Source organism: Loxodonta africana, chromosome 4 (genome assembly GCF_030014295.1).
Source record: "Loxodonta africana isolate mLoxAfr1 chromosome 4, mLoxAfr1.hap2, whole genome shotgun sequence".
NCBI classification, from domain to species: Eukaryota; Metazoa; Chordata; class Mammalia; order Proboscidea; family Elephantidae; genus Loxodonta; species Loxodonta africana.
Window position 1 is genome coordinate 152270382 of NC_087345.1, and position 14280 is coordinate 152284661.

Genomic DNA, 14280 nt, shown 5'->3' on the forward strand with positions numbered 1-14280 from the left:
TGGGCCCCAAGGAGTGAGTGACTTGCTTGCAGGTGGAAGGTGGCAGGACTGAGCCTGGACCACCTTGCTTACAACTTCATACCCTACTGTCAGGGATAGAATTGTGTCTGCCCTCCCACCCTGCCCTGTCATGGATTGAATTATATCCCCTAAAATGTGTGTATTAACTTGGTTAGGCCATGATTCCCAGTATTCTGAGGTTGTCCTCCATTTTGTGATTGTAATTTTATGTTAAAGAGGACTAGGGTGGGAACTAACACCCTTACCAGGTCACATCCCTGATCCACTGTAAAGGGAGTTTCCCTGGGGTGTGGCCTGCACTACCTTTTATCTCTCAAGAGATAAAAGAAAAGGCAAGCTAGCAGAGAGTGGGGACCTCGTACCACCAAGAAAGCAGTGCCAGGAGCAGAGCACATCCTTTGGACCTGGGATCCCTGTGTGGAGAAGCTCCTAGTCTAGAGGAAGATGGATGAGAAGGCTGACAGAGAGAGAAAGCCTTCCCCTGGAGCTGATGCCCTGAATTTGGAATTTTAGCCTACTTTACTGTGAAGAAATAAATTTCTCTTTGTTCAAGTCATCCACTTGTGGTATTTCTGTTATAGCAGCACTAGATGATTAAGATACTGCCCCCCCACCCCCTCCCCCTCCCCCCAGTATCTGTCAACTTGGTTAGGCCATGTTTCCCGGTGATTGTCTACCAATTTGTTATCTGACGTGATTTTCCCAGGTGTTGTAAATCCTACCTCTATGATGTTAATGAGGCAGGATTAGAGGCAGTTATGTTAATGAGGCAGGACTCAACCAACAAGATTAAAAAAAAAAATTAGGTTGTGTTTTAAGTCAGCCTTTTTTTTTTTTTATTAACTTTTATTGAGCTTCAAGTGAACGTTTACAAATCAGGTCAAACTGTCACATACAAGTTTATATACACCTTACTCTGTACTCCCACTTGCTCTCCCCCTACTGAGTCAGCCCTTCCAGTCTCTCGTGACAATTTTGCCAGCTTCCAACTCTCTCTATCCTCCCATCCCCTCTCCAGACAGGAGATGCCAACACAGTCTCAAGTGTTCACCTGATACAAATAGCTCACTCTTCATCAGCATCTCTCTCCTACCCACTGTCCAGTCCCTTTCATGTCTGATGAGTTGTCTTCGGGAATGGTTCCTGTTCTGTGCCAACAGAAGGTTTGGGGACCATGACCCCCCGGATTCCTCTAGTCTCAGTCAGACCATTAAGTATGGTCTTTTTATGAGAATTTGGGGTCTGCAACCCACTGATCTCCTGCTCCCTCAGGGGTTCTCTGTTGTGCTCCCTGTCAGGGCAGTCATCGGTTGTGGCCGGGCACCAACTAGTTCTTCTGGTCTCAGGATGATGTAGGTCTCTGGTTCATTTGGCCCTTTCTGTCTCTTGGGCTCTTAGTTATCGTGTGACCTTGGTGTTCTTCATTCTCCTTTGATCCAGGTGGGTTGAGACCCAGTGATGCATCTTAGATGGCCGCTTATTAGCATTTAAGACCCCAGACACCACATTTCAAAGTGGGATGCAGAATGTTTTCATAATAGAATTATTTTGCCAATTGTTAAGTCAGTCTTTTTTGAGATATAAAGAGAGAAGTGAGCAGAGAGACAAGGGGACCTTATACCACCAAAAAAAGAAGCACAGGGAGCATAGCACATCCTTTGGACCCAGGGTCCCTGCTCTGAGAAACTCCTCAACCAGTGTAAGATTGATGACAAGGAGCTTCCTCCAGAGCCGACAGAGACAGAAAACCTTACCCTGGAGCTGGTGCCCTGAATTTGAACTTCTAGCCTACTAGACTGTGAGAAAATAAATTTCTCTTTGTTAAAGCCATCCACTTGTGGTATTCCTGTTATAGCAGCACTAGTTAACTAAGACACCTACCTTCTAGTTTAGTCTCTTTTGACTATGTCCTACCCCCTCCCTGAGCAGGATGGTAGGATTTCACTGACTGCAGGATTTCTATAGTCAACTGTGGACAGGAGCAGGAAACCCCAAGGAAGGCTATTCAGTGTACAGTAGGGAGATCTGTTACAGTGCTCTTACTACTTCAGGGTCATGGCCGTCTTTTCCATGCCCTATGGTGCTAGTGTTTCCTACCAAGTCCAAGATTGTACTTCTCAAAGGAACTCAATAAACAGCAATTTCATAGAAGTGAATTTCTGCCCTAAAATTTAAAAAGCCTTCATATTTTTTAGAAGCCATTGAGTATAATGAGTAATGAAGAAGAATTTTTCTTTTCCCTAGGGTGTTAGACTGTCCATCTGACTGTCTGAAGCCTTTCTGTATTCTTGTTGTGTGCCACGTAGAATTATCTCACTTTGTCTATTAATTCATTCACTCACAAATTAATGTATGGGCTCATATTACAGACCAGGCCTGGATCAGATGCTGAATATATAAAATGAATGAAATACAGTCCCTGGTGTTTGGAGTACCCATAAAGAATAGCATAAAAACTAAATCTCCCCTCTCCTGGACTCATCACCTCACCCCGCCTTAAAATTCTATTTTATCATAGCATATATGAGGGCCTTGGTAGCACAAATAGTTAAGTGCTCAGCTGCAGACTGAAAGGTTGGAGGTTCAAAGTCACCCAGCAGCTCTGCAGAAGAAAGACCTGGCGATCTGCTTCCGTAAAGATTACAGCTAAGAAAACCCTATGGGGCAGTTCTACTCTGTCACATGAGATTGCTATGAGTAAAAAATGACTTGACAACACCTAATAACAACAGCGTGATCACATACGTAACTGTATCCATTGAGAGAAGAGTGAAATATTTTTATTTCCTTATCTTCACCTTGCCCTTGCTGATTCTTTTGCTGTTATTTGAGTTAAAAATCCACTTTCCTTGGCCTGCTGATATAATGTGATTTCTCTGTTCTGATAACGGTTAACTAGTTGAAGCATTTAGGAATGTTCTAGAAATCAGGGTAGTTTCTGCTCGCCTAAAAGAGGGCCACTTAAATTGACATAGGCTGCCATTGACCCAGCCAGAGTGGGGTAAGAGGAAGGACAGAGAGAGCCTGTGGAAGGCTTGGTGGAAGAGATCAGTTGGTGAAGCAGAAAGAAAGCCAAACTTGGCCTCAGATGGTCTAGGTTCAAGATTTCTATTTGTTTTTGTTTGTCTGCAGTTTCTCTACACCGTATCTAGGTGTGAATTTCTTTTTACTCATGCTGCTTGGAATTTGTTGGGCTCTTAAAACCATGAATTGATGTCTGTCATCAGTTCTGGAAATGGCCATTACCTCTTGAAATAATTGGCTGTACTCCAAAATCTCTTTCCTTTTTATGGATGTCAATTAGATGTATGTTAGATCTTTTTTAAAGCATCCCCCATTTACATTTTCCTTCCTTTTTTTTTTCCTCTCCAAGATGAATTCTGAGTAGTTTTTTCCTGACCTATCTTCCAGTTCACCAATTCTCACTTCAGCTATGATAATCTGCTGTTAACTTAGCTGTTGGGTTCTTAACTTCAATGACTGTATTTTTTTCAGTTTGAGAACTACCGTTTGGTTCTTTTGAAAACTTTTATGTCACTTTCTGTAGTTTCCAGTTTCCTACTGACATTTTCAAGCGTGGTTTTTATGCTTCCAAATATAGTAAGCAGAGTTTGTTATGGATTGAATTGTGTCCTCCTAAAATACATGTTGGAATCCTAAACCCTATACCTGTGGCTTTAACCCCCTTTGGGAATAGAGTTTTTGTTGTTGTTGTTGCCATGTTAATGTTTCCTAAGCCTAATCACTTCTGAGTTATAAGAAGCGGTATAGACACAGGGACATGCAAGCACAAACAAGGGGAAGATAGATGCCACATGAAGACTGGCTGGGAACTGAGGAACGCTGGAGCTACAGAAACTGAGACAAGGAACTTCCCCTAGAGCAGACAGAGAGCAAGCCTTTCCCTGAGAGCTATCCCCTAGAGCTAGTGTCCTGATTCAGGACTTTTAGCCTTTTTAAACAGTGAAGAAATAAATTTCTGTTCTTTAAAGGTTCACACTCATACTATTTCTGTTACGGCAGCACTAGGAAACTAAGGCAAAGTTGTTTTATAGTCTGTGTCTAAGAATTCCCATTTCTGAAGTCCTTGTGGACCCCTTTCCACTGTTGGCTATTTCTGCTATTCTTGCTCATAATGTCTTATTTTCTTGGGTGTCAGAGTTCTCTTAGATGGTATTAGGCGTTGGATTAGGCATTGTACATGTGTATATATATGAATAATGGAGGAGTCTTCTTCTAGGGAGGCTTTTCAGTTGTATCTGCCAGGCGTTAGGGGAACTACCATTCTGGAGCCACCTTAATTCAAGTTCAGAGCTTGAGACTTTGGATTACCCAGATGATCTGAACCTGTCTTCACTAAATTTAAGGCCCATATACTTCCTCTCCTTCCCCAACCTGAGGACCCAGCTTAAAATGGAGGGTGATTTATCTTAGTCCCTAGCTTTGGCAGGCCTGGTCTTTGGATTTTGTTCCCCTAGCCTTCTGAGGTCATCAAAAGAACAGCTCATTTCCCAAGTTGTTTTTTTCCGGGGTGACAAATGCCTCAGGATAAAAGCAGATTCGAAGGCTTAGCTAACCTCTCCTGGATTTGTCTTCTCCTAGATTTTGGCAGGTATCTCTTCAATACCTTATCATCTCTTTGATGCTTTTAAGAAAATTAAATATTGCACCCATCTTTTCAAGCTGTCTTTGGTGGGAGGGTTGATTTGAATTACTTAGTCTGAGTTGCCAGAAGCAGTAGTACCAGATGATCTAGTTTCAAACCCCAGGTTTGGCACTTATTAACCAGCTGATGCTGGCTGACTTTGTGTCCTCATTTATCAGATGCGTACATTAAACCCCGCCTTCTTGACAGGGTGGCTGTAAAATTTAAGCATGAAAGTTTTTATGAAGCAGAACACTAACTTTTCTGTTTATTGTCTGTGTTCACCACTAGAATGTAAGCTCCAGGACGACAGAGAGTTTGTTCTTTTTTTTTTTTTCACTATTGTTTCCCTAACACCTAGAATAATGCCTGGTACCTAGTAGATGCTCAATAAACATTGACTATGAAATTTTTTTTTTATGAAGAGTTACTTTGTAAATATAACTAAGTGTTTATGAAAGTACATGTATTTAAAAATAAAAACAGATTAGAAAACTGTACTTTGAGGAGTCAAGCTGGAATCTTAACACCAGCATCTAAATTTTAGAAGAGGTAGCTTAGTAGTTAAGAGGTTAGCTGCTGACCAAGTGCTCCGCAGTTGGAATCTACCATCTGCTCCTTGGAAACTCGATGGGGCTATTCTACTCTGTCCTATATGATTGCTATGAGTTGGAATCAACTCTATGACAACAGGTTATTCCCTTTTAGAAGCCCTGGTGGCACAGTGCTTGGCTGCTAACCAAAACGTAGGTGGTTCAAACCCACCAGCTGCTCCTCAGGAGAAGGACGTGGCAGTCTGCTTCCATAAGGATTACAGCCTTGGAAACCCTATGGGACAATTCTACTCTGTCCTATAGGGTCACTATGAATCGGAATCAACTCAACACCAATGGGTATTCCCCTTTATTGTTTTACATACATGCTTGTTATATTAATACAATCATTGTTATTTTTTCACTTGATATTATTTTGAATAAATTTTCATCTTAAGTGAAAATATGGTATTTCATTGCTTAGTGGAAATGTAGTCCTGACCTGCTGGACGCTTGCACTGTTTCCAGTTTTTGGCTACTATAGATAATGCTGTAGATGTTTGCTGATGACAGTGAAAAGGATAAGATGTATCCATTGCCAAACTTTGACAATCTGCTCAGGATCATTTCAGAAGGAGCATGTCTTTCAGTCCTTAAAGTGTAACATCCTCTAGACTGTAAGCAAAACCAAGAAAAATTGATCCCCAAGTCTCCAAAGAGAAAAGTTAAGGCTACTTCCAAAGGAGGCCAAGGAAGAAAGACATTAAATATGGAACTCAGTGTCACTGTTGAATCTTAATGATTAACTTTTGTATTTATTTTGACCAAAACTTTTCCTCGGGAAAACTTGTTTTATTTTAATGAATGCTCTGTCAATCATTGTCACAGCTTTTTTTTTTTTAACCAAGGGGTGACTTGGAAATTATAAGTTTTACCTTAAACCATGGAAGATGGGATGCTCGACTGTCTCATTCATTCTCTTCTGAAGCTTTTTAGATAATTAAATATTTTTGTAATCAGAGCAATGAAGTAACCCAAGAATGTTTTCATTTAATGATCAAACAATTAAGTGAAAACATCACTACAACAATAATGCTGGCATGTATTGACTATCTCTGAGTTAGATGCTTTATGTTCACTCATTGTCTAATTTTCTCAGAACAATTCAGTAAAGTAGATACTGATATTATTTCCATTTTTCAGATAAGAAAACTGAGGTTGGGAGAGATTACGCAGCTTGTTCAAGGCCACAAAGCTAGAGAGTGGCTGAGGCAAAACAATAGTGTCAGACTCCAAAGCCCATGCTCTTTCCACTACGCTCACTGCTCTCCGATTTTGCCTCACCATTAAAGGAAACAATGACATTTCCTACTTGTGGCAGCTCTTCAAGTTGCACTCTTTGAACCTACTAAGGCCTGTGGGGAAACCCTGGTGGCACAGTGGTTAAGAGCTACTTTTGCTAACCAAAAGATCAGCAGTTAGAATCCACCAGGTGCTCCTTGGAAACTCTATGGGGCAGTTCTACTCTGTCCTATAGGGTTGCTATGAGTCAGAATCCACTCAACGGCAATGGATTTTGGGGTTTAAGGCCCAGGGGATTTGGGTATTAATAAATTTCAGTAAGTTATTTATTTAGGACCCAGCAAGTATTCGCCAGGGCTGTGGGTAAGACAAGGTGGGTATAAGACACACTATCTGCCTTTTGGTCTCAGTGAGGAGATTAGAGCTCTGTGCACCCATAAACAAGCAACTCAAGTGGCGACTGGAGTGGTATAATCAATACTTCTGATGGGCATGCTTGGCTGAAGGTTCATGATGAGCTAGCTTCTCTCTCATGAGATCAGAAGTCTAGGATTTAAAAGTTCCATTTTATAGATATAAAAGCTGAGATAAAAGCTACCCCCATAGGGAGCAGTCCCTGGATGATGCAAATGGTTAACATGCTTGGCTGCTAACTAAAAGGTTGATGGTTCAAGTCCACCTAGAGGTGCCTCGGAAGAAGAGCCTGGCAGTCTATTACCAAAAAATCAGTCATTGGAAGCCCCCTGGAGCACAGTTCTCTGACACACATGGGGTTGCCGTGAGTCAGAGTCAACTCCACAGAATCTCGTAGTAGTACAAGCAGCCCATCAAACCTGAACCAGACCCACTGCCATCGAGTCAATTCCGACGCATAGTGACCCTGTAGGACAGAGTGGAACCGCCCCATGCGGTTTCCAAGGCTGTAATCTTTACCGAAGAAACTGCCACATCTTTCTCCTACAGAGCAGCTGGTGGGTTCGAACTACCAATCTTTCGGTTAGCATCCAAGTGCTGTGTCACCAGGGCTCATGGGAATATCAATTTGAATGATCATACGAGGCCAAATTTGATGTAAAAAAAAATTTTTTTTTCTTTCCTGAGTGTTCAGGAATAGCACAAGCTCAGGATTTGAGGTTGGAAAATAAAAGAAGTGAAACTACCCTTGGCTAGCACCCATTTCCCCCAGATCCCATCCATTAGCCATTTCTCATCTGCCAGGAAGGTGGAGGGAAGGATGGGAGGGCAGAAGGAAGAAGAGAACATCCTGAAACCCTGCATTCCTCCTGGCTCCCTTCTGAACTGTTCCCGCCTTCTCTGAGCCTGTGAAAATCCTGACTCCTGATGAAAAAGCTGAGTGCAGAGGGTCCGACTGGATCAAATTAAAACTTTGGGTCTGATGTAGGAACAGCAACAAAAAAAGTTCAAGTGTCTCGTCCAAGGATACATATCAAGACAGAAATAGAAGTCGGATCCCTGGCCTGCCAGTCTCGGGCTGGCGTGGCCTCGCTGTGGGGACTGCCTCTAACGTAACGTTCTGTGTGAGTCACAGAATTATGTGGTGCAGGGAGGCAAGTGAGGGGCTCAGCATCTTTTCATAACCCTCGGTAGCTGGGTTGCGGCAAAGAGAGAATTTTTTGTTCATGATCTCATTCCAATCAGAATGTGTCCAGACGCCCAAATATTTGATTTGAGCCTGGTTGCTAAGAGACCTCCCACTGGGACCCAGCTGCCTGCGGGCAGGAGGGCGGTATTGGCATCACTTCAGATTTCTGCCAATTTATTTTGAAACCAGAAAACCTGGAACCTCAGCCTCCTCAAGGCAGCCATGGGGAGAGGAGAGATCTGAGTCAGCCAAGTAACAGAGGAAACACCCCCACTGACCTTCTGCCACGGAGCTGCGGGAGGTTTAGGACAGAATGATTACATTGTGGTTGTTTACTTAATGTGACATGTGCTGGTAGGATAGTAAAGAAGAATTTGGAGCTTTGTGCTGGGAAACGCAGGTGACATCTTGCAATAACCTCAGGGATCCCAGAGCGATGCTGGATTTCGGAGTAATAATTGGGCGCTGTGAAAGCTGCCGTGATTCAAAATCAGAACCACGCACCCTGGTTCTTAGGTTTTAGTTGCCTGGTGACTTAAACCCCCTAGGGGAATGGCATGAGCAAAGCTGTCATCGGTGAGGGGTCAGCACACATGGGCAAGTTGGGGAAACACCACTCCTGGCTTCTCTTGTTTCTCAGCAGAAGGCAGACAGCTGAACACAACAGGCTTGATTTCCTTACTGTCATCACTGGATATGACTGCATTCCCACACTACTTGAATAGAACCCATACGGCACGACGCCTGTCCCCAGTGCCATTCTCAGGACCAGATAGTGATATACCCAGGTCTTGAATTTTCTTTCATTTTTGAACTTCTTAAGAGTATTTTATTTGTTTTTTGAATTTGGCATTTATTTGTAGGAGTCCCTGGGTGGTGTAAATAGTTAATGTACTTAGCTACTAACTGAAAGGTTGGTGGTTGAAGCCCACCCTGAGGCACCTTGGAAGAAAGGCCTGGTGGTCTACTTCTGAAAAAATCTGACACTGAAAACCCTAAGGAACACAGTTCTACTCTGACACGTATGGGGTCACCTTAAGTGCCTCGGCAGTGATTGGTTTTTATTGGTTAGAAGAAAGTCCTGCCCACAACTCAAGGAGAGAGGATGCCATAAGGGTGTGAACACGAGGAGGCAGGGATTATGGGGGCTACCCCAAGAATCTGTCTGCCACAAGGGGCAAGGCCTGGGTCCCATGAGAGCATGATGTTGGATATGAGATCCCTCATTAAGCCAGGACCTTGAGGAACCACACTTTCATCAAAAGGGAGATACCAAGGAAGCTTATCTGTCTTAGCATGGGCTCTGAGTGGGGAAAAAAAAAAGTTGCCCGCAAGAATTCATAATCACAGGCTATACCGCCTCTGTCGGTTTGTTGTACTCTGGTGACTCGAACGTCTCTATGATGCTGGAAGCTAAGCCACCAGCATTTCAGATACCAGCAGGGTCACCCATGGTGGACAGGGTTCAGTGAAGCTTCCAGATCAAGACAGATTAGGAGGAAAGGCCTGGTAATTGACTTCTGAAAAACCAGTCATTGAAATCCCTATGGAACACAGTTCTACTCTGACACACATGGGGTGGCATGAGTAGAATCTACTCTGATGGCAGCTGGTCTTTAACTGGCATTTACTGGGAAATATATTTATGTGAGAAACATAGGTTTTGCTGTCAGGATTTTTGGATGAGAGTAATGTAATGCTTTGGATGAGTAATGTAACATTGTTGTTAGCTGCCACCAAGTCAATTCCGACTGATGGTGACCTCATGTGTGCAGAGTAGAACTTCCTTTCGGAAGTAGGTCACCAGGCCTGTCTTCTAAGGCACCTCTGGGTGGGTTCGAACTACCAACATTTTGGCTAGTAGTTGAGCGCTTAACCATTTGAACCACCCAATGGTTACCCTTTATTTCCAAACAAAGTCCTACTTTCAGCTATTTCCTTGGATGCAGTATAGCACAATGGTGTTGCTTTCAAATAGAGCTGCATTCCAGGCTCCATTCTCCTTTGACTAGCCATGTGACCATGGGCAAGTTCTGAAGCCTCAGCTTCCTCATCTGTTAAAAGTCATCATGAAACAAATACTTCAGGGATTTGAGAAGAGTGGGTAGTAATTTGGGTACTTGGAAAAAATCAAATGGAAGTAAGACCTGTGAAAATCCATTGCCATTGAGTAGATTCCAACTCAGAAGTGTCCCTATAGGACAGAGTAGAACTGCCCCATAGGGTTTTCAAGCTGTAAATCTTTACAGAAGTAGACTGCCACATCTTTCTCCCTAGGAGCAGCTGGTGGGTTTGAACTGCTGATCTCTGTTATCAGCTGAGCCCTTAATCACTGTGCCACCAGGGCTCCTTCTGGGAAGCGGGGGGAGCTTGAATTTAAATATGGAAATAGGAGTTCAAAGGGACTAGATCTGGGTTCAGCACAGCATTGGGTGCACAGTAACTAGTTTTTAAGTAGTTCTGGATTTCCTTTGAGAGGGTCAAATGAAATTTGCTTGGAAAAGAAGATGAGAAAGGAGATATGCACCCAATTCCGTAGAAAGAGAACTTCGAAAGCCAAAAATTCATAGTTTTGAATGTGATGTAGAAGGTAATGGGGAGCCATGAATGCATTACTCAGCTGGGTCTCATGGTTCCAGAGGGTGTCAAATCAGCAGACAATACAATTTCCATCTTACAGACCAGGGAAAAGAAATCCTAACAAAGTGAAATATCCTTCAATACAGAGAGAATGCCCTTCAATACAGCCAGCTTTTGCTGTGAAATCTGTGTGCTGAAGCAATCTCCTAGAGGTACTTAAAGTTTTTCCTCTTTGCTTAATACACCGTGTTATCCAAGATACTAATGATTTGTTTCCATGATAGATGCTATGATGTCACAGGTGCTGCATTATGATGTCATCACAGGATCCCTTAGGCGTCTGACCAGGAGAGACAGTCTCTTGTTTTGAATACAGATACTCCTGCTAATGAGGAACATTGGCAGGGAGAAGAAGAAGGCCACTCCAAAAAAGATAAATGCGGCAGACGGAGGGCCAAATTCTGTGTGGAGATCTTGAATATAACACAGGAGATTCAGCCAAAACTTGTCTCTGAGTTTTTCAGTAATGATAGATGACAAAGCCTGGGGTAAAAATAAACCCACTTCCATTGTTGTTTCTGGCTGGTTCAGTGGGGAACAGAGTTGTTAACCTTGAAGGGACTGGGGAGATTTTTGAGATTTGGGAGCCTGGACCCTTCCAGGGAGAATGATTGGGTGAAAGCTAAGGAGCTACGAAGCCACTCTGCCTTAAGCTCCTTGTGTTCTCTTTTCTTACTTAGTTCCTGTGTAAATTTAATTAGGAGAAAGGCTCTCATTGAGGCTGGCAATTTAAACTTCTTTCCTAAATGTGTCAGTTGAAGGCCAGTGGTAGGCAGAGTACCTTCATTTTGTCCCTGGTGTAGTTAATACCCCAATAATCCCACAGGCTGGCTTTCATCCATCTTAGGTGAAATTCCACTGATGCCTCAATTTGTGAACCCTGGAAAAGGCAGTTGGGTCAGGAATACTAAGAAGCACTTGACTGATTTTTTTGCCTTGTAACTTTTTGAGTTGATGTTTTTCCCCTCCACCACTCCTCTGTCAGTTTATCATACTGTGGTGGCTTGTTTCTTGCTGTGATGCTGGAAGTTATGTCGCTGGTATTTCAAATACCAGCAGGGTCATCCATGGTGGACAGGTTTCAGCATAGCTTCCAGACTAAGAAAGACTAGGATGAAGGACCAGTGGTCTACTTCTAAAAAACTAGCCAGTGAAAACCTTATGAATAGCAGCAGAACATTGTCTGATATGATGCGAGAAGATGAGCCCCTTAGGTCAGAAAGCACTCAAAATATGACTGGGGAAGAGCTGCTGCCTCAAAATAGAGTTGATCTTAATAACGTGGATGGAGTCAAGCTTTTGTGACCTCATTTGCTGATGTAGCACAACTCAAAATGAGAAGAAACAGCTGCAAACATCCATTAATAATCAAACTGTGGAATGTAGGAGTATGAATCTAGGAAAATTGGAAGTTGTCAAAAATCAAATGAAACGCTTAAAGATAGATATCTTAGGCATTAGTGAGCTGAAATGGACTGGTGTTGGCCATTTTGAATGGGACAATCATGTGGTATACTATGCTGGGAATGACAAAGTGAAGAGGGACAGCATTGTATTCTCTGTCAAAAAGAACATTTCAAGATCTCCCCTGAAGTACAACACTGTCAGTGATAGGCTAATAGCCACAGGCCTACAAGGAAGACCGGTTAATATGATTATTGTTCAAATTTATGTACCAACCACTAAGGCCAAAGATGAAGAAATTGAAGATTTTTATCAATTTCCTCAGTCTGAAATTGGTCAAACATGCAATCAGGATGCATTAATAATTACTGATGATTGGAATGCAAAAATTGGAAATAAAGAAGGATCAGTAGTCAGAAAATAAGGCCTTGGTGATAGAAACAACACCGGAGATTGCATGATAGAATTTTGCAAAACCAATGACCTATTCTTTGGAAATACCTTTTTTCAACAACATAATTGGTGACTAAACACATGGACCTCGCCAGATGGAACACACAGGCATCACATTGACTACATCTGTGGAAAGAGACTATGGAGAAGCTCTATATCACCAGTCAGAACAAGGCCAGGGGCCGACTGTGGATCCAACAGACCATCAATTGCTCATATGCAAGTGTAAGCTGAAGCTGGACAAAATTAAAACAAGCCCATAAGAGCCATAGTGTAACCCACCCGAATGTAGAGACCATCTCAAGAATAGATTTGACAGATTGAATGCCAATGAAGACAAGATGAGTTGGGAGATAACATCAAGGACATCATACATGGAAGCAAGAGGTCATTAAAAAGACAAGAAAGAAAGAAAAGGTCAAAATGTCAGAAGAGAATCTGAAACTAGCTCTTGAGTGGCTAAATCGAAAGGAAGAAATGATGAAGTAAAAGAGCTGAACAGAAGGTTTCAAAAGGCAGCTCAAGAAGACAAAGTATTACAGTGAAATATGCAAAGACCTAGAATTAGAAAACCAAAAGGGAAGAACACACTTGGCATTTCTCAAGCTGAAAGAACTGAAGAAAAAATTCAAGCCTCAACTTTCAATATTGAAGATTTCTATACGCAAAATATTGAACAATGCAGGAACCATCCAAAAAAGATGGAAGGAATACACAAATTCACTGTACCAAAAAGAATTGGTCAATATTTAACTGTTTCAGGAGGTAGTATATGATCAAGAGCCAATGGTACTGAAGGAAGAAGTTCAAGTTGCACTGAAGACATTGGTGAAAAACAAGGCTCCAGGAATCGACAGAATACCAACTGAGATGTTTCAACAAATGGATGTGGCGCTGGAGGCACTCATTGTCTATGCCAAGAAATTTGGAAGATAGCTACCTGGCCAACTCAGTGGAAGAGATACATATTTGTACCCATTCCAAAGAAGGTGATCCAATGGAATGCAGAAATTATCGAACAATATTATTGATATCACACACAAGTAAAATTTTTCTGAAGATAACTCAAAAATAGTTGCAGCCAGAATTCAAACCAGATTCAGAAGAGGATGCGGAATGAGGGATATCACTGCTGATGTCATATGGATCTTGGCTGAAACCTGAGGATACCAGAAAGATGTTTACCTGTGTTTTGTTGTCTATGCAAAGGCATTTCACTGTGTGGATCATAACAAATTATGTTTAACATTGCCAAGAATATGAATTCCAGAACACTTAGTCGTGCTCATGCAGAACCTGTACATAGACCAAGGGGCAGTCGTTCGAACAGAGCAGGGGGATACTTGGTGGTTTAAATCAAGAAAGGCGTATGTCAAGGTTGTATCCTTTCACAGTATTTTTTCAATCTGTAGGCTGAGTGAACAATCCAAGAAGCTGGACTACATGAAGAAAAACCTGGCATTAGGGTGAAGGAAAACTCATTAACAACCTGTGGTATGCAGATGAGATACAACCTTGCTTGCTGAAAAGTGAAGAGGACTTGAAGCACTTACTGAAGAAGATCAAAGACTACAGCCTTCAGTATGGATTGCACCCCACATAAAGAAAACAAAAATCCTCACAACTAGACCAATAAGCAACATTATGAGAAATGGAGAAAAGATTGAAATTGTTAAGGG